Here is a 26,607-nt window from a genome sequence, read left to right on the forward strand (position 1 = left end):
TGTGCATCTGTCCTTTTTCATCTGGCTAAGCCTGCGCCTGCCTCTAAACTGCATGCCTTGTAGGAGAGAAACTCCTTTCTAATGGAAAAGGAGGATCTTTGTTTCAGGACCCAGGAATGAAAGACTCAGAGACCCAAATGAATTAAAGACCTATCTGGAATAAAATCTAGGAGTTGCCAGCCATGGTGGAAGGCACCTGTAGTCTCATCTACTTGAGAGACTGAGGTTGGAGGACCACTTGCACCCAGTTCTGGGCTGTAATGCCTTATGTATGCCCATCAGTGTCGATACTGGAGCTGGGACCTACCAGGTGGCCTAAGGAGAAATGAACCCACCCAGATTGGAAACAGCAGGTAAAAAGTCCCATGCTGATTAGAAGTGGGATCATGCCTGTGAATAACCACTGCACTCCAGCCTAAGCAACATAGGGAGACCTATCTCTACAAAATAAAAAATAAAAATAAAAATAAAAATCCAGAAGTCCACTGATAAGATGCTGCTATCCAGACTTTACATTGATATAGGGAATGGCTGTAGTAAACAACACACAAAGCAGTTAATGGTTTTATTCATATGATGAATCATTTACATTCAGTTAACCATTATCTGAATAATGATAATCATACCATTGCATAGTTTGCCCTTCAACCTGTATTTTGTTTGTTTTTGTTTGTTTGTTTGTTTTTGCGAAGTCAAGGTCTCTCTATGTTGCCCAGGCTGGCCTTCAACTCCTGGCCTCAAGCCATCCTCCCATCTTGGCCTCCCAAGCGCTGGGATTACACGTGTGAGCCACCATGTCTGGCCTCAACCTATAATCTTTAGCTTTATATAATATCTCTTGAGGCAAACTATCACAGAATGATTATCTCCCTTATACAGATAGATGCTTTTTTTTCTTTTTGGATGCTTTTTTGAGGCCACCCAGAAATCAGGAAAAGACTTTATGCCCTTCTTCCAAATACAGCATAGACCACTGGAGACTATGACTGAGTTTTTTATTACCTGGGGATGGGGACTTCTGTAGGCTTTGCACCTTGTTAGTGTAGAGGGTGGAACTAGGATTGCCAAACCACCATTAAGATGCTTAGGCCAGAAGCACCTTGGAGAATCAAAAGGAAGACCCAGAGATTTTGCTGTAGATGCTGCTCTCTTATCAGAAATGTTCAAATATAACAACTGCTTGGTTACTATATAAGTGCTGTTACATTAATAAACCCACCTCAGGACCAGACATCCTACAGGAGCCTTGGACGAAAGCCCGGCATGAAGCAGCGCTCTTCAATGGATGCTAGGTTAAGGACCAAGTGTACAGTGCCTCTGAAGACCTTGGCAAAGAGGAAAGAAACGTCCTTGAGCCCACCCATCCTGGTTCCACCTAAGTAATGAGAAGTGGGACTGGGGAACAGACTTTCCTCATTTAAAATTTAAGTTTCTATTCTGGCTCAAAAGAAATTTTACCTCAAATTTCCCCAAATCTAGAGGTGCATATCCCTCCCTAAGGGCAAATTCTCAAAAATAAAGAATTAAACATATAAACAAAAATATAAAAGGGGATACATCTTTTTTTTTTTTTTTTTTTTTTTTTTGGTGAGATGGAGATTTACTCTTGTTGCCCAGGCTGGAGTGCAATGGCGTGATCTCGGCTCACCGCATCCTCCGCTTCCCAGGTTCGAGTGATTCTCCTGCCTCAGGCTCCCGAGTAGCTGGGATTACAGGCATGTGTTACCACGCCCGGCTAATTTTGTATTTTTAGTAGAGACGGGGTTTCACCGTGTTGCCCAGGCTGATCTCAAACTCCTCACCTCAGGTAATCTGCCTGCCTCGGCCTCCCAAAGTGCTGGGATTACAGGCGTGAGCCACTGCGCCCGGCCAAAAGGGGATACATCTCATACACGGACAATAAAGACCTGTCATGAATGTTCTCTTAGCCTCTGTGCATGTACAATATTGGTAGCTGCATGTGACATGCCATAAGCACAACAGGTAATTATATCCTGCCAGTCAAAAGTTCAGCCTCACTGTCAAAATGAGCAAACATAAAGTTATAATAATAATTATTTACCATTCTATAATTATAATTATAATAATCATGATCATGATAAATAACATATATTAATGGCTTACTATGTGCCAGGTCGTTGGGTAAACTATGTATCTCATTTAATCTTTACAACAATCCTCTGAGGCACTATTCTTTTATTACCAGTTTACAAAAGCAGAATCTTGGATTAAGAAATTTGCCCAAAGCCATCCAGCTATTAAGTGGATAAGCCAAGATTCAAGCTAGGTCTGTTTGCCTCCAAGGCTTACATTTTAAAAAGACACAGATGGCTGGGCACAGTGGCTCATGCCTGTAATCCCAGCATTTTGGGAGGCCGAGGCAGGAGGATCACCAGGTCAGGAGTTCAAGACCAGCCTGACCAATGTGGTGAAACCCCATCTCTACTAAATATACAAAAATTAGCCGGGCGTGGTGGCATGCACCTGTAATCCTAGCTACTCAGGAGGCTGAGGCAGGAGAATTGTTTGAACCCGGGAGGTGAAGATTGCAGTGAGCCCAGATTACGCCACTGCACTCCAGCCTGGGCGACAGAGCGAGACTCCGTCTCAAAAAAAAAAAAAAAAAGACACAGACACATTTAGTCGTGCATGTACCTGTGTGTGTCTACACAGCAGGTGTGGATAGTCCAGACATAGACTCAGGTATCCTAGCATGTAGCTCTGTTTCTCTATCACTGACCTTAACCTAACTCTAGAGCCCAGTAGTTCCCACTGCCAGTGGAAAACTGCATCTTACTGATTGAAAATTCATTCTCTTTTGGGTAATTCTCACTTAACTCGAGATTACCTTTTCTCTGCCTTCTTCCATCCCCTTTTTGGGGGATGGGATAGCAGGCGGAAGAGGAGAGTGAGGATATGTATATCATTCTGATATCAGGTGGGAAGGGGCCCTTAGCCTTCTATCCTTCCCTATCCTTGCTGGTCCCTGTTGAAGTAGAACCAAATCCACTTGGCCCTACTGGCCTCCACTGCTCATGTCACAGTCCATACACTGCAGAGGTAGATGTAACCTCCTTAGTCTACCCCAAACTCCTTTGGGTCCCTTAGCTACTCCCAGCTACCCTGGTGCTCCTCTTAAGAACTGTGGGATCTGATGGATACCCTCCTGCCCTATGTAGGTGTTACTGGAAAGAGGTCCCCATCAAGACCTCAAGAGAGGGTTCTTGGACCTTGTGCAAGAAAGAACTGGGGGCAAGTCCATAGAGTAAAGTGAAAGGAAGTTCATTAAGAAAGTAAAGAAATAAAAGAATAGCTACTCCATAGCCAGGCATGGGCTGCTCAGCTGCTTATACTTCCTGTAACTTCTTGATTATATGCTAAACAATGGGTGGATTATTCATGAATTTTCTGGGTACCTGGTGAGCAATTCCTGGAACTGAGGGCTCCTCCCCATTTTAGACCATATATGGTAAATGCCATGGCATTTGTAAACTGTCATGGTGCTGGTGGGAGTATCTTTTAGCATGCTAATATATTGTAATTAATGTATAATGAGCAGTGAGGACGACCAGAGGTCACTTTTGTTGCCATCTTGGTTTTGGTGGGATTTAGCCAGCTTCTTTACCGCATGCTGTTTTATCAGCAAGGTCTTTATGACCTCCTATCTCATCCTGTGTCTTAAAATGCCTAATTTACTGGGAATGCAGCCCAGCAGCTCTCAGCCTTATTTTACCCAGCCCCTATTCAAGATGGAGTTGCTATGCTTTAAACGCCTCTGCGTCTGACATAGGGGTGAGGCTCCTCTCAGTTCCACCCACTCAGATCTTTCCTCATCCGCTGTGCTGGACAAGGCATTTGTCTGAAAGACTTGCAGTTTCCTCTGGCTATACAATGAGAATAGAAACAAAACTCCCCATATTCTCCATCTTCTTAAAGGTTTTTGGGGTTCCTGCTGCCCATCTTTGGGATGCAAGCAGCATGTAGACACTAATCAGGTCTCTTTTAATCCCTCCCTCCTTTAAGCTGGAGAAACTTTTATCTCCCTTCTTAGTGGTGAAAAAACTAGCCATTTTACCCACTCTCTGATAGAAACTCTGGTGTTCTGCCTGTTTCAGGTTCTTCTTAGTTTTATGCAGCTTTAAAACCCTTTCTTCTCTTCTAAGTGTGAATTTCAAGATGATTTTCTCTACCTTAGCCTTTAGAAAAGCTACTGAGTTCTTTGATTTACTTCTTTAGCCTGTATCCTCTTTCTTTCTGGGGCCATATTTTCTGTTAATCTACTGGTCCATGTGGGTAACAAAAGAAATGCAGGAAAGTAAAACCTAAGACACTATCCCAAAATAGTAATTCACAATACTTCTGTACAGAGACGTGTGTATTTATGAGTATGAACTATAATTTTTTATAATTGTCTTCTATGAGAGCAGTGTCTTAACCTCAACTTTCCTCATCAACATGAGTTCTAAATCACTTTTCACCAAAATTCAAGGTACATCATCTGCTGATGAAATGGAATTAACGTGTTGGAGGATGTTATAATTTTATGACTTGCAGTTACACTTTCTTTAGCAGAAAAGCAATTAAGATGTGTGAAAAGCACTTCTTTGTGTGTGTGAACAACTAATCAGACTACCATTTTTCACACACGTCATAATTAACCTTTTGTGCTAACAGCAGTGCAAATGTGAACCACAAAATTTTAGCCACTGGGAAGTTTCATTGCAATTTCATTGCAGTTAAATCATTGAAATCTTCAGCTGGATCATTTATTACAAATTTATTCACTAGCTGGTTAAAAATCAGTCAGACATTGGACTATGCAAGGCGCTGAAACCCAAGCACCTGTGTCTTGGCTGTATGACTTGCATTTGAAAACCACAAGTTTGTTGTGTCAGTGGCCAGACCCCTGCTGCATTGCCTGAATGCCACAGAAATCTCTCCTGTCATGAGGTCACACAGAACCACAGCATGGGGCAAGCAAGCCTCAGAGGGAGGGGAGGGAGGTAAATTTACATCTGGCATCTCTTCCAACTGACATCTGCACACACATTTTGACAGGTAAAGAGAACATTGAAATCTCATTTTTGTAAAAACAAAACAAAACCCAAAAACTCAGACATACCTACATACATAATATTTGCACGTATTTAGAAAAAGTCCAAAAAAACACATTAAAATGTTCACAGTAGACCAGATATGGTGGCTCACGCCTATAATCCCAGCACTTTGGGAGGCAGAGGCGGGTGGGTTACTTGAGCCCAGAAGTTTGAGACCGGCCTAGGCAACATAGTAAGCCCCCGTCTCTACAAAAATTTTAAAAATTTGCTGGGCGCAGCAGCACACGCCTGTCCCAGCTACTTGGGAAGCTGAGGTGGGAGGATCACTTAGCCGAGGAGGTCAAGGCTGCAGTGAGCCATGACCATGCCACTGCACTCTAGCCTGGGCGACAGACCAAGACCTGGTCTCTTAAAAAACAAAAAATTCAGTGTAATATTACCTCCAGAGAGTGAAAGTGAAAACGACTGGTGAGGTGAACTTTGTCTTCATTTTTACAACTCAGATTTTTCCCCCATTAGTATAGTCTATAGTATAATATAAAATACATATGGTCAGCCGGATGCGGTAGCTCGCGCCTGTAATCCCAGCACTTTGGGAGGCCCAGGTGGGCGGATCACCTGAGGTCAGGATTTCGAGACCAGCCTGGCCAACACGGCAAAACCCCATCTGTACTAAAAATACAAAAATTAGCTGGGTGTGGTGGCGCGTGCTTGTAATCCCAGCTGCTTGGGAGGCTGAGGCAGAAGAATTGCTTGAACCCGGGAGGTACAGGTTGCAGTGCACCAAGATCACGCCACTGCACTCCGGCCTGGGTGACAAAGTGAGACACCATATCAAAAACAAACAAAAAAAGAAATATACATGGTCTTTGTCTCTGATTTCTGTCACAGAGCTCCTGAAACACTTGGAATTTCTGGAGTGACAGGAGTGTTTTTTTGTTATTTGCAATATGCAGCTTTGATAACACCTGAGTTCATGCTAATGAGGTGAATTAGGGTGGGGCCCCTCGGGCAGTCTCAGGATGGGGGTGATCAGCAGAAAGACCTAGTGATTAGAGGTTTGGAACCTCCAACCTCCAGGAAAGTTGGGGAGAGGCTGGAGATAAAGATCTATTAATATAAAAATTCTTTTTTTTTTTCTTAAGAGATGCTCGGAGGCCAGGCGTGGTGGCTCGCGCCTGTAATCCCAGCACTTTGGGAGGCCGAGGCAGGTGGATCACGAGGTCAGGAGATCAAGACCATCATGGCTAACACGTTGAAACTCCGTCTCTACTAAAAATACAAAAAATTAGCCGGGTGTGGTGGCAGACACCTGTAGTCCCAGCTACTTGGGAGGCTGAGGCAGGAGAATGGCATGAACCCTAGAGGCAGAGTTTGCAGTGAGCTGAGATCGCGCCACTGCATGCCAGCCTGGGCAACACAGTGAGACTCCATCTCAAAAAAAAAAAAAAAAAAGGAGGCTCTGTTACCCAGGTGTTTGCATTGGCACCTCAACCTCCTGGGCTCAAGCGATCCTCTGGCCTCAGCCCCACAAGTAGCTGGGACTACCAGCGTATGCCACCACACCTGGCTACTTTTTGTATTTTTTGTAGAGAGGGGGTTTTGCCATGTTGCCCAGGCTGGTCTGGAACTCCTGAGCTCAGTAATTTGCACGTCTTGGCCTCCCAAAGTGCTGGGATTACAGGTGTGTGCCACTGTGCCTGGCCAAGTTCTATAAAAATTATTGAATAACAAGATTCGGTGATCTTCTGGGTTGCTGAAGATGTGAAGGTGCTGGGATCAGTGTGCCCAGAAAAGGCATGAAAGCTCCATGTCCCCCGACACCTTGCCTCTTCCATATCTTGTCCTATCCATAACTTCATCGGGCTATTCACCTATATCCTTTGTAACATCCTTTATAATTAACCAGTAAACATAAGTACAGTGTTTCCCTGTGTTGTCTAAATTATTGAACCCAAAGTGAGGGGTTAGGGGGACTGTGGGAACCCTGATTTATAGCAGGTTGGCCAGAAGCACAGGTCACAACCTAGGACTTGTGATTGACCTTTGAAATAGGCACCAGTCTCATGAAATGGAGACCTAAATCTGTGAGATCTGACACTATCTCCAAGTAGACGGTGTCCTAAATGAATTAGAAGACACCCAGTTGGTATGTGCTGGAAAATTGCTTGGTGTGTGGCAAAAATCCTACATGTCTAGTCAAATAAGTATTTTTTTTATTATTATTTATTTTGAGATGGAGTCTAGCTCTGTTGCCCAGGCTGGAGTGCAGTGGTGTAATCTCAGCTCCCTGCAACCTCGGCCTCCTGGGTTCAAGCAATTTTCCCACCTCAGCCTCCCAAGCAGCTGAGATTACAGGCGCTCACCAACATACCTGGCTAATTTTTATATTTTTAGTAGAGATGAGTTTTCACTATGTTGGCAAGGCTTGTCTCAAACTCCTGACCTCAGGTGATCCACCTGTCTCGGCCTCCCAAAGTACTGGGATTACAGGCGTGAGCCACTGCACCTCGCCTGGTCACTTAAGTGTTCTGTGTTGAGTGTGAGAGTAGAGAGAAAATAACTGCTTTTCTTTTCCATTTATATCTATCATTGTGGTTTTTTAAAAACTTGTTTGTATTAAAGAGAATATCAAATGGCTGCATTATAAGGGGATAGGTTATGTCAGAAGGGGAGATTGGGATGTGTTTGCCTCTTTCTGATGCAGTGTGGGAACCACTGCTCTGAAAGTATTTGGTTATGCAAAAGAAGCAAAGGGAGAGGCTGGGCACAGTGGCTCATGCCTGTAATCCCAGCACTTGGGAAGGCCGAGGCGGGTGGATCACTTGAGGTCAGGAGGTGGAGACCAGCCTGGCCAATATGGTGAAATCCTGTCTCTACTAAAAATACAAAAATTAGCGGGGCGTGGTGGCGCGTGCCTGTAATCCCAGCTACTCCGGAGGCTGAGGCAGGAGAATCACTTGAACTCGGGAGGTGGAGATTGCACTGAGCCAAGATTGCACCATTGCACTCCAGCCTGGGCGACAGAGCAAGACTCCGTTTCAAAAACAAAAAGAAAAGGAAAGAAAAAAGAAGCAAAGGGAGAAACATGAGCTCTTTACTCTTAAGAAATATGAAACAAAAGGGTTCATTTCCAGGTACAGTGGAGACGAGGGCCTAATTTCTGCAGGCCACAGCCTGACTTTCATCTAATATGTGCCTCCCAAAGCTGAGATAATAGACCCAGCATGTAAATCACATCTTGATTCTGTCTCAATATTGTCTCTGCCCAGTCACCCAGAAATCCACTATACTAATGAAGTGAAGGATGTGTGGCAAGCCCAGCTCTGCGGTTGGGACACAGCCCTGGCACAGCTCCTGCTGACATGTGCCACTCCTGGAATGCTGCGCCACTCCACCCTCAAGCTAACTTCTGGCTGAACTGGGGGTAACCTGGCTTCAGCAGAAGAGAGGCGTCAGTCCTGGTTTTCACACTTGAACTTTTGGTTCAAGAGCAAAAGCCAAAAAATGCAACCTATCCCAAGTAACAGCCAGGATGTTGATGCTGCCAGGCAATTCCTGGCTCACTGGACCACCACCTCCTACTTTCTGGACCAAGAGGATACACCAGAGACCAACCTCCTGTGATTCAGACCTTGGTGACAAATCATTGATCCTGCCAGCTTCCTTCCTTTGCTTAAGTTACTACCTAGTAATGAGCTGTGCACTTTGCAAAGAGTATTAATACTTTTAGACTAGCAAGATGTAGAAGAAATATTGCAGTATTTATGAAAAATGATGGCCTTGGAGACTAGAAGAACTTTAGAGGAGGTGGGATTTTATTTTTAGTACCATATCTGCTCTAAGAAGTTTAACACTTCATATAATAAGATTCATCATATTGTCATCTATTGTCATCAAAATTCTAGTGTGATGTTCTTTTTCTATACAGAAGTGTTAAGTGCACAGGATTAAAAATGCTGTGTTAGGCTGTAACCTGAAAGGGGTATGATCCAGACCCCAAGAGAGGGTTCTTGGCTCTCACACAAAAAGAATTTGAGGCAAATCTATAGAGTAAAGTGAAAGTCAGCTTATTAAGAAAGTAAAAGGCTGGGCGCGGTGGCTCATGCCTGTAATCCCAGCAATTTGGGACGCTGAGTGGGGTGGATTACCTGATGTCAGGAGTTCGAGACCGGCCTGGCCAACACAGCGAAACCCCATCTCTACTAAAAATAAAAAAAATTAGGTGGGCCTGGTGGTGCATGCCTGTAATCCCAGCTACTCAGGAGGCTGAGGCAGGAGAATTGCCAGAACCTGGGAGGCGGAGGTTGCAGTGAGCGAAGATTGTGCCACTGCACTCCAGCCAGGGTGACAGAGTGCGACTGCATCTCAAAAAAAAAAAAAAAAAGTAAAGGAATAAAAGAATGGCTACTCCATAGAGCAGCCCTGATGGCTGCTGGTTGCCCATTTTTATGGTTATTTCTTGATCATATGCTAAACAAGGGGTGGATTATTCATGCCTCCCCTTTATACACCATATAGGGTAACTTCCTGATGTTGCCATGGCATTCGTAAACTGTCATGGCTCTGGTAGGAGTGTAGCAGTGAGGATGAGCAGAGGTCACTCTCATCACCATCTTGATGTTGGTGGGATTTAGCCAGCTTCTTTACTGCAAGCTGTTTTATCAGCACGGTCTTTATGACCTGTATCTTGAGCCAACCTCCTATCTCATGCTGTGACTTAGCATGCCTAACCATCTGGGAATGCAGCCCAGTAGGTTTAGCCTCATTTTACGCAGCTCCTATTCAAGATGGAGTTGCTTTGGTTCAAACTCCTCTGACAAGGCCATAGCTGTATACAAGAATAATTCATAATCTAGGTCCGGTGTTGTGGTTCATACCTGTAATTGCAGCACTTAGGGAGACCAAGGCAGGAGGATTGGGCATAGTTCTAGCTACTCTAGGGGCTGAGGCAGGAGGATCACTTGAGCCCAGGAGTTCCAGGCTGCAGTGAGCTAGCCAGACTTGGGGACAGAGCAAGACCTGGTCCCAGAAAAACAAACAAACAAAAAAGGATAATTCTTAATCTATATGGAAAAGTTGACTATGACTTGAAGTAAATAAACATATTTGTTGCACCCATTAATACAATGTAGTATAGTAAAGATGAGAAAAATCTCAGAATATTGAGAGAATACATAGTTATGGGTCCTACAATAATAAAGATTGTCTTAAAGGCTTGCTTCTGGAACTGGCAATAAAACACTTAATTTGACTTTTATTTCCGTATAATCTATTTATATTACTTTGTATTTAGTTGGCTAATTTACTTACTTAAATAGTTTTTTACTTATTTATTTATTTATTTATTTATTTATTTTCATTTATTTATTTTTTTTTGAGACGGATCTCGCTCTGTTGCCCAGGCTGGAGTGTAGTGGTACAATCTCGGCTCACTGCAAGCTCCGCCTCCTGGGTTCACGCCATTCTCCTGCCTCAGCCTCCCGAGTAGCTGGGACTACAGGCACCCACCACCATGCCCGGCTAATTTTTTGTATTTTTTAGTAGAGACGGTGTTTCACCATGTTAGCCAGGATGGTCTCGATCTCCTGACTTCGTGATCTGCCTGCCTTGGCCTCCCAAAGTGCTGGGATTACAGGCGTGAGCCACCACACTTGGCCAGTTTTTTAATTTTTAATTGCCAAATAATAATTGTACAGGTATATATTTATGGAGAAAAGTGTGATGTTTCCATATATACACACACACACACACACACACACACACACACACACACACACATATGAATGATCAAATCAGGCTAATTAGCATATACATCACCTCAAATATTTATCATTTTCTTTGTGGTAAAAATATTTAAAATCCTCTCTTTTAGCTATTTTGAAATATACAGTACTTTTTTTTTCTTTTCTTCTTTTTTTAAAAAACAGAGGCAGAGTCTTACTCTATTGCCCAGGCTGGAGTGCAGTGGCACCATCTCAGCTCACTGTAACTTCCATCTCCCAAGTTCAAGTGATTCTCTTGACTCAGCCTCCCAAGCAGGGGGGACTACAGACATGAGCCACCACGCCTGGCTAAGTTTTGTATTTGTAGTAGAGACGGGGTTTCACCATGTTGCTCAGGCTGCTCTTGAACTCCTGACCTCAAGTGATTTGCCCTCCTTGGCCTCCCAGAGGGCTGGCAATACAGGCGTGAACTACCACACCCAGCCTATTTATTTATTTTTGGGAAAGAGTCTTGCTCTGTTGCCCAGGCTGGAGTGTAGTGCCACAATCTCGGCTCACTGCAACCTCCACCTTTCTGGTTCAAGTGATTCTCCTGCCTCAGCCTCCCGAGTAGCTGGGATTATAGGCACATACCACTACGCCCAGTTAATTTTTGTATTTTTTAGCAGAGACAGGGTTTTGCCATGTTGGCCAGGCTGGTCTTGAACTCCTGGCCTCAAGTGATCCACCCACCTTGGCCTCCCAAAGTGCTGGCATTCAGGAGTGAGCCACCATGCATATTTTATTTAAACAATCTGCCTCAAAGCCAGTCATTTCCTCTATTTTATTGCTGCTATTCTTCTTCTTCTTCTTTTTTTTTTTTTTTTTTTTGAGAAAGAGTCTCACTCTGTTGCCCAGGCTGGAATGCAGTGGCAAAATCTTGGCTCACTGCAACTTCAGCCTCCCAGGTTCAAGCAATTCTCCTGCCTCAGCCTCCTGAGTAGCTGGGACTACAGGCATGCGCCACCATACCCAGCTAATTTTTGTATTTTTAGTAGAGATGGGGTTTCACCATGTTGGCCAGGCTTATCTTGAACTCCTGACCTCAGGAGATCCACCCACCTCGACCTCCCAAAATGCTGGGATTACAGGCGTGAGCCACCACGCCCGGTCTTATTGCTGCTATTCTTAATGCCACGTCAGAACTTTCTTTTCTTTTCTCCTTGACTATTATTACTTAACTATGTATATACTGTACCAGAAATACTCTCAACAGAAGGTGGAAAACATACAGAATCTTGGAGACAGTGAGTGGGCTAATTGGTAAGTACCAACAGAGATTCTCATAGGTACTCATCATAGATACTCAGACTGGTGAACATAAGAGAACAATAATCTTTTTTCTTATTCATAATTATATTGAACTTTTCATAACATGAGATCATATACTTTATATCTGGGACTGTAAGAGATTAATAGCTTTATTTTTATATCTTTTCAATCTAATCCCCAGTTAATTTTTTTTTTTTTTTTTTGAGATGGGCTGTTGTTCTGTTACCCAGGTTGGAGTGCAGTGGTCCAATCTCAGCTCACTGCAACTTCTGCCTGCCCGGATAAAGCTGTCCCCCCACCTCCGCCTCCTGAGCAGCTGGAACTACAGGTGCGTGCCACCACACCTATCTACTTTTTTTATTTTGGGAGAGATGGGGTGTATTAGTCCATTTTCATACTGCTATAAAGAACTGCCAGATGGCCAGGCGTGGTGGCTCACGTCTGTAATCCCAGTACTTTGGGAGGCCGAGGCGGGCAGACCACTTGAGGTCAGGAGTTTGAGACCAGCCTGGACAACATAACGAAACCCCGTCTCTACTAAAAATACAAAACTTAGCTGGGCGTGGTGGCACACATCTGTAGCTCCAGCTATTTGGGAGGCTAAGGCATGAGAATTGCTTGAACCCAGGAGGCGGAGGTTGCAGTGAGCTGAGATCATACCAGTGCACCCCAGCCTGGGTGACAGAGTGAGACTTTGTCTTAAAAAAAAAAAAAAAAAAGAAAGAGCTGCCCAGTGGATCACTTGAGGTCAGGAGTTTGAGACAAGCTTGGCCAACATAGTTAAAACCCCATTTCTACTAAAAATACAAAAATTAGCTGGGTGTGGTGGTGCACGCCTGTAGTCCTAGCTGCTCTGTCTAAAAAGAAAAAAAAAGTGTGTAATCTTCATGAGCACACTGACTACAAGAATGTTGAACACTGTCCAAGCAAAGAAAACTCAATTTCCCTTCATTTCTTCCAAGTTTGACTTTGAAGGAGAGAGAAAATTTTTTTATTAGGCAGTGTTTTTGCTCATGTGCTCAGATACAGCAAGCTAATAAATCTGTCAGAGAAAAATTTACATTTCTCAGGAGATTGAACATTCACACCAGCCAGCATTCCCATCAAGGAACATGAATACATAAATGTACATATACTGGAAACTCTACAGTTGTTGTTTCCAGTGTTTTAAGCTTCAGTTCACGAGCTTGTTGACATATGAGAGTCTTCCCTTTTGAAAGTCCAAACAGATTGAAAAACAAATTGTGAAATCACAGGACGACACTAAGGAATATTGCATCACTCTCCTCCCTGCCTCAACACCCCCACTTCCATTTTCTGCTCAAAAGATTTCCTAACATCTGAGAGCATCATCAGTGTAAGTTGGTATTTAAAAAGGGCTGAAATGGTGTTTAAAGCTTCCAAAGCATTTAACCTTAAAAATCATATATGGAACAAATTTACCACTGAAAGTTAATCTCAAATATATTTGTGTCTTTTATTTATTTATTTTTCGACATAGGGTCTTGCTCTGTTGTCCAAGATGGAGGGCAATGGCACAATCACAGCTCACTGCAACTTTGACCTTCTGGGCTCAAGAGATTCTCCCTCCTCAGCCTCAAAAGTAGCTGGGACCACAAGCACACACCACTACACTTGGCTAATGTTTTATTTTTTGTAGAGACACGGTCTTGCTATGTTGCGCAGGCTGGTCTCAAACTCATGGCCTCAAGCAGTCCTTCCACCTTACCCTCCTAAAAGGCTGGGATTACAGGGGTGAGCCACCATACCAAGCCTGTTTGCGTCTTATTCCATTTGAAGCACAACTGAAAGGAACACTGTTTTGTCATCAAAACAATATTAAGATGGCATTACTTTTATTTTACATGTTGTTTTTACTATTTTGGTAAGTAGGAAACAAACAAGTAAAGTTCGTTCTAGTAATTGAGTTGGTTCTAGTAATTTAAAACTAACAGTAAAAGAAAATCACAATGCTGTCAGTTCCAGCGGCCTTTACAGGAAGAGTGATCGATCATAAATTCATTCTCATCGGTGGATGCATCGCCAACTAGAGGCAGGCCCAACAACAGCTTCTTCTGTTAGAGAGGCCCAAAGCTGAAAATTCAATAGATTAGCTGTGTTATAGTCAGTGGATGCAGCCCCAAATAGAATGCTGTTCACACTGAATTTTGACATTTTACTCAACAAATAATTATTAGTGCCTGCTATATTAGCTGTTATTGTTATTACTATTGTCAACTTTGGTCATTATTATATTTCCAATACAGAGAAGAGTGCTCAACACATAGAAAGCAATCAGTATGTATTTATTAAATGAATGAGTAGGTGACTTAATCAAGAGAGGAATTACTACTTAAAGAAGAGTAATTTTTCCCTTGTTTTACTGTGTAAAAACAGCGCTTGATAACGAGCTATATTTACTTTCTTTCAGAACCCTTCTTTGCTAAAACTTTATTTTTCTTCTGTCTCTACTGCTTAGGGTCAGTGAGCCCACACACTCAGGTGCAGGTTGATTTTCTTCCTATTTGTGGATGTCATCTATGTATCTGCCTTTTCAGGCAGTGAAATCATTCCAAAAGTTCTTGTTGACTGCAAGAGCTTGAAGGCTCTTTATTGTGAGGGGTTGAGAATACTGGCATCCATTGTGTCTTATTTAGTGACTGAAATGTGTGACACTGAGCAAGGCCTTTATCCTCGGGTCGCCTCTGTTTATCCATCTGGAAAAGGAGAAGGACAATACTCACTTGTCTGGTATGGTACTGATTGCCAAGGACTTTGTGATCCCCACAGAGAAGGTGACATTTTAGTTGCTACATATTACAAATGTTTTCCTTTCATTAATTAGGTGTTCAGATACAGATATTGAGCAAAAAATTAAAAAGCAGAGATAGTCATATAGATTTTAATAATATTTACATGTCTCCTTTATGTGTTAACTTTACATTTGATTATTTATTTTTTCTTTTTTTTGAGACAGTCTCACTCTGTCACCCAGGCTGGAGCGCAGTGGCGTGATTTTGGCTCACTGCAACCTCTGCCTCCCAGGTTCAAGCAATTCTCATGCCTTAGCCTCCCGAGTAGCTGAGACTACAGACATGCACCACCACACCCCGCTAATTTTCTGTATTTTTAGTAGAGAGGAGGTTTTGCCACATTGGCGAGGCTGGTCTCGAACTCCTGACCTCATGTGATCCACACACCTCAGCCTCCCAAAGTGCTAGAATTACAGGTGTGAGCCACTGTGCCTGGCCAACACTTGATTATTCTTTAATCTACAATCACAGATTAGAGACCATTTAGTCCAGTATTTCTTAAACAGATCGTGCCTACATTGCCCTGTATAATTTTTAAGTCTGCACATGCCCTGGCCCCAGTTTATTTTCCCCGGTTAAGAACCAGGGATCAGGACCAACCTCTCTTATTTTAAGAAGTAGAACACTGAGGGACAGCTGGTAAGTGTAGCATCGGGACAAAAATCCTTATCTTCTGACATCTTCTGATGGGTTTTGTTCCTGTACAACATGAAATATCTAATTTATTTGTTTGTATTGATATATTTCAAGGTAACTTTTTTTTTTTTTCTGGAGATGGAGTTTTGCTCTTGTTGCCCAGGATGGAGTGCAATGGCACAATCTCACCTCACTGCAGGCTTTGCCTCCCGAGTTCAAGCGATTCTCCTGCCTCAGCCTCCTGAGTAGCTGGGATTACAGGCGTGCTCTACCATGCTCGGCTAATTGTGTATTTTTAGTAGAGATAGGGTTTCACCATGTTGGTCAGACTGGTCTCAAACTCCTGATCTCAGGTGATCTGCCCGCCTTGGCCTCCCAAAGTGCTGGGATTACAAGCATGAGCCACTTTGCCCGGTCAAGCTAACTTTCTATATACACATTGGCAGTAACCATTGAAAACTTGTCTGCCCTGCTTTATAGTTCATAACTATTTTTTCCCCTTTCCATTTCTTCTCTAATCTATAAAGGCTTCTGAGAGTCATCTTGCTGGAAATAAATTCAATCTTTTATAAATCTTCAAAGCACATTTAACCTGTATTATATTCAGGTATTTATCAATCAGTATCGTTCTGCATTAAAGAATTTTTGTCTTCCTTTCCCTAGTTCTCCAAGTCATGAACTCCTGGAAACAGAAGTCAATACACACATTGTCCTTAGAACAATAACAACAAAATAAAAGCTTATGTACCAGGCAATGTGTTAGACCAGTGGTTCTCAAACTTTAACAATCATTAGAATCACCTGGAGTGCTTGTTGAAGTACTTAGTCCTGGGTCCCATCCCCAGAGTTTCTTATTTGGTGGGTCTGGTGCGGTAACAGGAATTTGCATTTCTATCATATTACCGGGTCATGTCATTTTGAAAAACATTCTTCTGCATGGTCTAAATTGTAATATTTGCTACTGCTCCAGTAAGTAAGTTTTATTATTCCCATTTTCTTTTCTTTTCTTTCTTTCTTTCTTTTTTTTTTTGAGATGGAGTCTTGCTGTCACCCAGGCTGAAGTGCAGTAGCGCAATCTCGGCTCACTGCAACCTCTGCCTCCGGGTTCAAGTGATCCTCCTGAGTAGCTGGAACTATAGGCACATGCCACCATTCCCAGCTAACTTTTGTATTTTTAATAGAGATGGGGTTTTGCCATGTTGGCTAGGCTGGTCTTGAACTTCTAACCTCAGGTGATCTGCCTGCCTCGGCCTCCCAAAGTGCTGGGATTACAGGCAGTAGCCACCACACCTGGCCTATTATTCCCATTTTCAAAAGAGTCACACAACTAGTAAATGGAAGGGGTAAGATTGAATACACCTCTTGATAGTGCTTTGGTCTTCCCCTTAGCACACCCTCCCCTTATTTTGGAGTTTCTCTTATATATCATAAGCTCTCAAGAAATGTGCACGGGATAGCCAGGTGTGTTGTGAAGCCTGTAGTCCCAGCCACTCAGGAAGCTGAGGCAGGAGGATCATTTGAGTCCAGGAGTTCAAGGCTACAGAAAGCCATGATCTCCATGATCAAGCCACTGCAATCCAGCCTGGGTGACACAGTGAGACCCCTACTCTAAAAAAAGGGAGACAGAAATGTACACAGGAGGTCACTGAATTGTTTAGACCTGGAGATAGGCCTTTGCCTAGGTTCAACTGTGATATTGGGCAAATTACATAACCTCCCTCCCACCACATGCCTCAATTTTCTCATCTGTGAACTGGAAATTCATAGTATTTACCTGTAATACACATTGTAGTTGACTCCCCAAAATTCAATCTATTCCTCTTCTACTTTATAGCAATCAGTGTGATTCAAGGAATTGCCACAGCTCTGAGAGTAAATTCTAATTAATTCAAATCAATTCAGATAACCCTAATCCTCTGTATGAGCCTTAGTTGATTACACAATAGTGTTCCTTCCCACCTCCCAATAGCTACTGTTTAGTAGCTAAGCAACTGACTAAAGTTAAGCTAACTAAAGTTATAAGGAGGAGAAGGATTTTTTTTTCACTTTTTTCATTGTTTGTAGAGGCATTCTCTCTCCTTTGCTCAACATAAATAAGGAGGTAGGGTCTGATGGCCCAACCTACAGAGAGGAGTTGATGTGAACAGGAATCCAACACTGGATGTCAGGACAGAGGCAGAACCTGGGGACCTGGAGACAAGGCAGAGATACAGGATTGATCAGCCAAACCTGATGGTGCCTTCTCTCTAGACGCTCAGTTATGTGAGTCAAAAAATGCCCCATTGTTTTAGTCAATTGGAGTTTGTGTTTTTTTTCTTCCTGTAACTTATAGTCAAACACTCTGATAACCTATGACAAAGGATTAGTATACAATTAAATGAAGTAATGCATAAAGAGTTTGGGCATATAATAAAGACTCACCTCATGTGAGCTAAAACCACTATCAAGGCAGTTTCTAGGCCCAAGAGCACAAGTGACCTTAAATGCCACTGAAAGCTCCCTTGGGGGTGTTCTCACCAGGAGGATTAGAGAAGCCAAAACAACCAGGTGAATATCTCTGTCAATGATAGACGACTTGGCTATAACAGGAAAAGATTCTAGAATTTATGGGATTATGGAACAATGAATAGAGTTAACTTTAGAAAGGAGATTTACCAAATGAGTAGCGGGTATGGATATTGTTAGTCTGTAGCTGATTAAGGCTCTGATTAAGTGAATTGCCCCAAGTCTCAGAGCAGACATGGGCCTGGTCCAAACTTAGAGCTCATATTACTTGCAGTGGGTATCTGTTCTCTTGGCTGTCCAGCAGGCCACATTTTCCTTCAGGACACTGCTCTCCCACTGCATTACACATGTGACTCGTTTGGGGCTGCCAAAATGTATTTGGTTATCTTTTTTTTTTCAGTAAGCTAATACAAAATTATTGTTTCTTCAATAATTACTTTGCATTTATTGTCATCATTTCACTCCTAAATGTATTAAAATTAAAGTTTAAAAGGAAGGAAAAAAGGATAAGTAGAAGATCCTGATTACCTTTTAGTCATAGATAGTTTCCTTATGTTATCTTTTAGGGTCTGGAATACACTGACCAGTGTATTAGACAAAATTTTATGAGAATTGGTTAAAGATATAGGGAAGAAATGTATTTGGAAAAAAACAAACCAAACCAAACCAAAACAAAAACCATTATTTTGAGAGTAAATACTAGGGGGAAGAAGCTTGCAAGCCACCCGAATATGGCCTGGACTCTGGCGTGTGTGTGCGTGCTGGGGAGTGTCTTGCTGTTGGACTCTGGCATGTGTGTGAGTGCTGGGGAGTGTCTTGATGGTGATGTTGTGTCATTGCTTCATTTTTGGCATTCAGTCACTACTCAAGAAAACCAGATTGAAAATTTGGAATCTATGCTTCAGTGGATTGAAACTGGCCTCCAGTCACTAAGGAAAAAATCAAAACAAAACACACAAGAATTTAGAGAGAATATTTTTCTGCCAAAAAATAATTTTTCCTTGATGCTATTTCTTATTTGGGTCAATACTCCAATGGAAAAAATAGATAGATTGGTCAAGAGTTCAATATAATTTTCTGTGACATTTGAACTAAAGTAACTCATAAAAACTTAAACACAGGAAATTGTATCCTCTTCTGCCGATGTATGTGTGACTATTTGTCTCTCTTAAAAGAAAAAAGTAGAAGAAGAGAATTAATTGAATGGTATTTTGTTTTACTTGAAATGTTAAACTAATGTCAAACTAATTTATTTATTCAATAAATATTTATTAAGCACCTACTACATGCTGGTACTATATGCCAGGTATAGATGCTTGGGATGTGTTATTGAGCAAACAAAACCAGTAGCAAACTTGTACATGCAGATAAGGGTTTAAAATATTGTTGGCATGGGCCAGGTGCAATGGATCACACCTGTAATCCTAGCACTTTGGGCAGCTCTTTAAATAGAGACCCCCATCTCTATTTAAAGAAAAAAGGAAAAAAATTATTGTTGGCACGGTCATAAAAATGGGAACAGTAGACACAGGGGAATACAAGATTGGGGGAGAGAGTGAAGTAAGTGTTAAAAAAACTATCTGTTGGGTACCATACTCACTACCTGGATGACAGATTTGATTCATGCATACTCCAAACCTCAGCATCATGCAATATACCTGGGTAACAAACCTGCACATGTGTCCCCTGATTCTAAAATAAAAGTTCAAGAAATAAAAATAAAATAAAAATCATTGGGCTTCTGAGACTCATTTGTGAACCAATTTATTTTCTTGCTATCATTGCTATCATAATTCTTGGCTAAACAGCTGTTATAATTGCCTCAATTTTGAAAATATCAGGTTTGTTTGTTTGTTTGTTTTTGAGATGGAGTTTTGCTCTGTCACCCAGGCTGGGGTGCAATTGCGCAATCTCGGCTCACTGCAACCTCCTCCTCCCAGGTTTAAGGGATTCTCCTGCCTCAGCCTCCTGAGTAGCTGGGATTACAGGTACAAGCCACCAAGCCTGGCTAATTTTTTGTATTTTTAGTAGAGACGAGGTTTCACCATGTTGGCCAGGCTGGTCTCGAACTCCTGACCTCCAGCGATCTGCCCGCCTCAGCCTCCCAAAGTGCTGTGATTACAGGCATGAGCCACTGCTCCCGGCCTCAAAATATCAATTAGAATCTAGCTTCCCGCCCTTTGTTGAGCCAAATGATATGACATGTGAGGAGAACTGGGAAAGTTAGAGGAGGTTACATAGATCTTTACAAAAACAGAGGGGCTGACTCTGGGATAATATGGAGGATACTGGGGAAAAAAAGTATTATTCAAGTGAGGAAGAATCTACATAAAAGAAGAGATGGGGATTTCTTCTTTTTCTTTCTTTCTTTCTTTCTTTTTTTTTTTTTTTTTTTTGAGATAGTCTCTCCCAGGCTGGAGTGCAGTGGCGTGATCTTGGCTTGCTGCAACCTCTGCCCCGCCAGGTTCAAGCAATTCTCCTGCCTCAGCCTCCTCAGTAGCTGGGATTGCAGGCACACACCACCATGCCTGCCTAATTTTTGTATTTTTAGTAGAGATAGGGTTTCACTATGTTGGCCAGGCTGGTCTCGAACTCCGAACCTCAAGTGATCCTCCCACCTCCGCCTCCAAAAGTGCTGGGATTACAAGTGTGAGCCACCACCCCTGGCCGACAATATCTTCTTGACAGAGGATTTCAACTGGAGGTCAGTTTAAGATTTTTACAATTGTCAAAAGAAGAGCAGGGTTTAAAAACGCTGAGATACACTGAGCCATAGAATTATATCATTAAACATAAGGCCATTGTCATACCTTGGAAAAATTGCTGGCTTTATCAGGTGCAACCTAAGTTATAGTAGTAGAAGTAGTAATGGTTTCAGTGTGTTGTCCAGGGTTTTTTTTGTTTTTTTTTTAAAGTAGTAATGGTAATAATAATGAAAGAAATAGTAGTAGTAATGACTTCTACTTACAAAAAGCTTACTGTTGGCCAAGCACCATTCTAGACAGTATTTCACTTCAAAAACGTCAATTATAATCTAGTTTCCTGTATCTTTATGAATTATTATTACTATTATTATTATTTTTAAGGCAGGGTCCCACTCTGTCATCCAGGCTGGAGTGTAGTGGGGCAATCATGGCTCACTGCAGCCTCAACCTCCCAGGCTCAGGCAATCCTCTGGCCTCAGCCTCCTGCATAGCTGGGATATAGGCAGGGTCTCCCTTTGTTGCCCAGGCTGGTCTCGAATTCCTGGACTCAAGCAATCCACTCACCTTGGCCTCTCAAAGAGCTGGGATTGTATGCATAGGCCACCGTAACTAGCCTAGTTTTCTGGGTTTTCTTAGTCAAATGATGATAGGTGAGGAGGACGGGGGAAACTTACAAGTTACATTGATCTTTATGAAAACAGGTGGGCCGACGCTGGGAGAATTTAAGTCACAGCTCTTCCGTGGGGTGATTAGATTACTTGCACAACATTACACAGATCTTCATCTATTCTTGGATGAATCTGTTGGGCATGGACCACTAAAGGAATAATAGATGCTCTATCATTAGGGCTTCTAATCTATTCTGAGGAGAACAGAGAGCCTTTTACTCTCAGAATCAATTCTCAGGACCTCTACCTAGTTCAGAAGAGGCCTCCTCTGGTTAAGAGACCACATGCTGGCAGGGTGCGGTGTTCACACCTGTAATCCTAACGCATTAAGAGGCCGAGGCAGGAGAATTGCTCGAGCCCAGGATTTCAAGACCAGTCTGGCCAACAGAGTGAGACAATATCTACAAAAAAAAATTTAAAAATTAGCTGGGTGTGGTGGTGCACCCCAGTGTACACACCTGCAGTCCCTACCTTGGGAGGTCGAGGCTGCAGTGAGCTGTGATTAAACCACCGCTCTCCAGCCTGGGCAACAGAGCAAGACCCTGTCTCAAAAAAAAACCCCAAACATATGTAAGCATATTCATCTACAAAAAAATTGTTTTAAAGTTAAAAAATAAAAATAAAAATAAAATAAAAAACAACAATGAAAAGAAAACAACCAGGAGACCCCATGTGTCCTGAGGTCCTGAGGTACTGGATAATCTCCAGACCCACCTAAGAGCAGAAACTTTTAGTCTATTTGAAAATCTAATTACAGAAGGAAACAAGTACCTTGGTGCTTTTGTCTCTGCTTGCAAATACAACAAAAAACTAATGGTAACTTCTTTCTTTCTTTCTCTCTCTCTCTCTTTCTCTCTCTCTCTCTCTTTCTTTCTCTCTCTCTCTCTCTCTCTTTCTTTCTTTCTTTCTTTTTTTTTTTGAGACAGAGTCTCACTCTGTTGCCCAGACTGGAGTGCAGTGGCATGATCTCAACTCACTGCAGCCTCCGTCTCTCAGGTTCCAGTGATTCTCCTGCCTCAGCCGCCCAGGTAGCTAGGATTACAGGCATGCACCACCACGCCTTGCTGATTTTTGTATTTTTAGTAGAAATGGGGTTTCACCATGTTGGGCAGGCTGGCTTACGAACTCCTGACCTCAGGTGATCAGCCCGCTTAGGCCTCCCAAAGTGCTAGGATTACAGGTGTGATCCACCGCGCTGGCCGTAATTTCTTTTCTCTTCCTTTCTCTGCTTCTTTCTTCTCTTCTTCCCTCCCTTCTTCCTTTCCTCCCGCCCTCCTTTCCTCCTTCCCTCCTTCTTTCTTTTCATCTATCTATTCAACAAACAAGTATTTAGAGCAGGAGTGTTCAATCTTTGGCTTCCTTGGGCCACATAGAATTGTCTTGGGCCACACATAAAATACTAACACTAACAATAGCTGATGGACTAAAACACATACACACAAATCTTATAATGTTTTAAGGAAGTTTACAAATTTGTGTTTGGCTGCATTCAAAGCTATCCTGGGCCACATGTGGCCCATGGGCCTTGGGTTGGACAAGCTTGATTTAGAGCCTCCTTTATGCAAGGCCAGGTACTGGATGCTGGGGTTGCATGGTGAACAGAGGAAGGCCCCTGCCCCGGGAGACACAGCATAATTCCCTTATGGTATAGAACACATGAGCCATGAGGTCAGGAGCTGTGGGGTCTTGTTCACCACTGTACCCTCTACCCCTACCTAGCACAGCACATGGCAATAAGTATATGCTCAAAAATACTTTGAGTGAGTGAATACAAGTGGAGTGCTGCTTCACTGATTAAAGGGTGCTCTTGAAGTCCCTCAGCTGGTAAATGCCACCCTGCAGACTGCCCAAGGTCCCCTCAGGAAAAACAGAACCAGTGTACATTCAGATCTTAAGAGTGGTCATCCGGAATACGTACCTTATGAAAAAGTAAGGATATTCAGGTTCAGTAATGATACACTTGGTTTGCAAATAACACACGTTCGTTTTCATGTTGCTAAAGACTCCTTGCTAGGAAACGAAACACTTGTAATTTAATATGCAATGTTCTCAAGAGTCTGAGGCCAAACCACCTCAAGCTGCGAATGCCTTGGCTCTGAAGAGCCAGTCAGGGTCAGGGCAGGGCAGCACTTGGCCTGATGCTCCTCCAGAATAAACCAAACAGCCACAGGAAGTGGTTTCTGTGATTCAGTAGGTGGCACACTTCCTTTTGAGTCAGAACTGAATCACAGCTGTGAGAGGCGAAAAAGACCTATTTCTTTATCCCATACTTTTTCCCTATTCCCAGTGGTAAATTTATCACGGACTGTCATATCATGTATCCTGTTTAGTTTAGCGTATTTAAGCAAACAAAAAGAATTTGGCAAATCAACTATGGGGAAGCAAGAAAGGAGGGGGAAACACAGCCGACTGACATTAATCCAAACGTCATTATGTTGTCACAGGGCCATATTCTTAGAGGTGATTGAAAGAATTGCCACAGTGATTTTGCTGGGGTCATTCAGGCCCCTGGTTCTCTCAACTGGAGTCTGACCCATTTCCAGTGAAAGCAGTTAGATCACACTTACATGAACTGTGTTGCTTCAAATGGGCCTGCCCTCCTCTTCACTCACTGACCCTGGCTTGCTTCTTGGCATGTCTGCTGGAAGGCCATTCTCTGTCTGTCCCAGGCATGGCCCTAGTTCAGCTGTGGGTGAAATGATCCTGTTCTGAATGTACTGAATGCTGCTGGCAATGCTGTAAATTGTTGTGAGGCTTAAGGAAAAACCCCACAGGTATCAACAAGTCATAAAAACAGGCGTATTTTCTCTTCGTCTCTTTCCCACTGTGTGTTTTATTCTTCAATATTAACAGTTCTGGGAATGTAAATGTATTGAACTATATTTTCCTCTGATGAACTAGATTTTAGTATATAATTTGTGGCTTCCTTCCATACCAATTTGTTCATATTGATAGCATGCTTCAGAACAAAGCTTCAGAGCTCAGGCTATACATCCTATAACACTCTTGGAAGACCAATAATCAGACTAGAACCAGAAATCTTATTGCCATGTTAATATGTCATTTTCCTTCTGTGAAATATTCCAATAATGTAAAGAATACAAGATTCAAAGTCACATAGACCCATGTACACATTCAATCTACACAAAAGTTTGTGGAGCTGTGTGACCTTCAATAAGTCTCTTAACCTCTCTAAGCCATAATTTCCTCAGTCTGAAAAATGGGATGCTAACATAAGGCCAACATTACAGTGAGAACTAAACAAAACTTTTACATAGTGTCTAGGACAGCTCCTAGCTCATATTTAGTGTTTAAAATAAGCCTCTGACCTTTCTCTTTATTTACAATACCTTTCCATTGGGAGATAAGGACAGCATTTGGACACAACTGTACAGGCACGCTAAGTCTCATCCTTCCAAAGATGTCAGTCACATTCAGCTCCTTTAGCAGTTTCATCAACAGCACGTATAGCACATGTGATACCAAACAGCAAGTTGGGTTCCTTAATAAAGCAGTAAAGAAGGTCAGCCAGGATGTAGGCTTTAAAGCCAAGGCCAGCTCTTCTGGGCAGGACAGTTGTGGCTGATGTATGACAGCCAAATGTAATGAGAGTCCTCATTTGACATATTGAAGGGAGCATCTCAAGGATGGGCAGGGAAAAGAACCATCAGCAGTACTCACCACCAGAACAGCAATGAGTGCCCAGGTCAAACTGGGCAAGGGCTGGCAGACAGGTGGAAATGCGAATACATCGTTAGATTTGAAAAGGCCTTTGGCAGGGCATGGTGGCTCTCACCTGTAATCCCAGCCCTTTGGGAGGCCAAGGAGGGCAGATCATGAGGTCAGGAGATCGAGACCATCCTGGCTAACACGGTGAAACCCCGTCTCTCTAAAAACGCAAAAAATTACCTGGGCATGGTGTCAGGCGCCTGTAGTCCCAGCTACTCGGGAGGCTGAGGCAGGAGAATGGTGTGAACCCGGGAGGTGGAGCTTGCAGTGAGCCAAGATCATGCCACTGCACTCCAGCCTGGGCGACAGAGTGAAACTCTGTCTCAAAAAAAAAGAAAAGAAAAGCCCTTTTAAAATGTCCGTCTTCCCATAACCCTTTGAAGCCTCCCACGTCCCCCCAGTTCCTCCCAAATGGCATATAAAAAGGGTGATGGCTTTTAGACAAAGGCAGTAGTACTCCCCAAACGGTTAAGGTCCAGAACATCATCTTGTATATACCTGTCTTAGAGCTATCACATTGTGTACTGGGGTTTCCTGATTACGTGACAGACTCTTCTGCTAGACAAACTCCTGAAGACAAGGAGTGGGTCTTATTCATCCTTTACCCAAACCTTACCTGTAGCTCAGCATGTAGCCCGTGGTAGATGCTCAACCAATTTTGTTAACGTGAGAGAAATACAAGAAAGCCAAGTCAGAAATACCATTGTTGCTGTTAGAAAACTTCAAAGAGGAATTTGTGGTCTCTGGTGCCAAGGTGCCATAAGAGTTCCAGCTGGGTGAGCTTCTTGTGAGGAAAGGAGCCAGAAGTCAGAACCCATAGTGTGACAATATGAGAGAAAAGAGGATGAAAACTGTTTTTAAATTGCACCTGTCTAAGGCAATCCGAGCTTGACACATGGTTTCTGGAGGTCTGGGCATTGTCTGAGTGGAGTGTTGATTGTATGTCTCCTGGAGGCTTCTGTTTAAATAACTGCCAGAGCAGGATGACTCAGCAGCCAGAGGATGAGATGCTCTTGATCTGCCTCCCTCTTTAAGTGACAAATCACATTGCCCTGGGTGTCTGTGGCAATCTCTGATATGACACACTCCTTCCTGCCAGCCCATCAACCAGGGTGGCAAGTCACAGTTACTAATCTGGAGACTGATCCAAATTGCTGACAGGCATGATCCCATGCTCCAAGTGTGGAGAATGATCTTTAAAATGAACTCTTGTCGATCTTGTCAATAGATTTTCTTTTGTTTTTTCTTTTTTTTTTTTTTTTTTTGACGGAGTCTCGCTCTGTAGCCAGGCTGGAGTGCAGTGGTGTGATCTCGGCTCACTGCAACCTCCACCTCCCGGGTTCAAGTGATGCTCCTGCCTCAGCCTCCCTAGTAGCTGCGACTACAGGCGCATGCCACCACACCCAGCTAATTTTTGCATTTTTAGTAGAGACGGGGTTTTACCATGTTGCCCAGGC

At 42.9% G+C, this 26,607-nt stretch overlaps 1 long non-coding RNA gene across 6 annotated transcripts in view; it reads right to left on the reverse strand.

The window, feature by feature from the left end:
• The window catches only part of LOC100938916 (uncharacterized), a 106,459-nt gene extending 80,268 nt beyond the window's left edge, over window positions 1-26,191 (reverse strand). For 2 of the 6 annotated variants that reach the window (XR_008525377.1, XR_008525375.2), the window contains exons 1-3: window positions 25,767-26,191; window positions 25,331-25,468; window positions 23,989-24,923 (exon numbers count right to left, since the gene is read on the reverse strand). This is a non-coding gene — a long non-coding RNA (uncharacterized LOC100938916). Of the gene's footprint in view, window positions 1-13,933; window positions 24,924-25,330; window positions 25,469-25,766 lie in introns of those variants that run through there. The other 4 variants (XR_008525373.1, XR_008525376.1, XR_010139994.1 and 1 more) reach the window with 4 other exon arrangements.
• Window positions 26,192-26,607: the final 416 nt, after the last annotated feature.

The sequence above is a fragment of the Pongo abelii genome, chromosome 4 (genome assembly GCF_028885655.2).
Source record: "Pongo abelii isolate AG06213 chromosome 4, NHGRI_mPonAbe1-v2.0_pri, whole genome shotgun sequence".
Taxonomy (NCBI): domain Eukaryota; kingdom Metazoa; phylum Chordata; class Mammalia; order Primates; family Hominidae; genus Pongo; species Pongo abelii.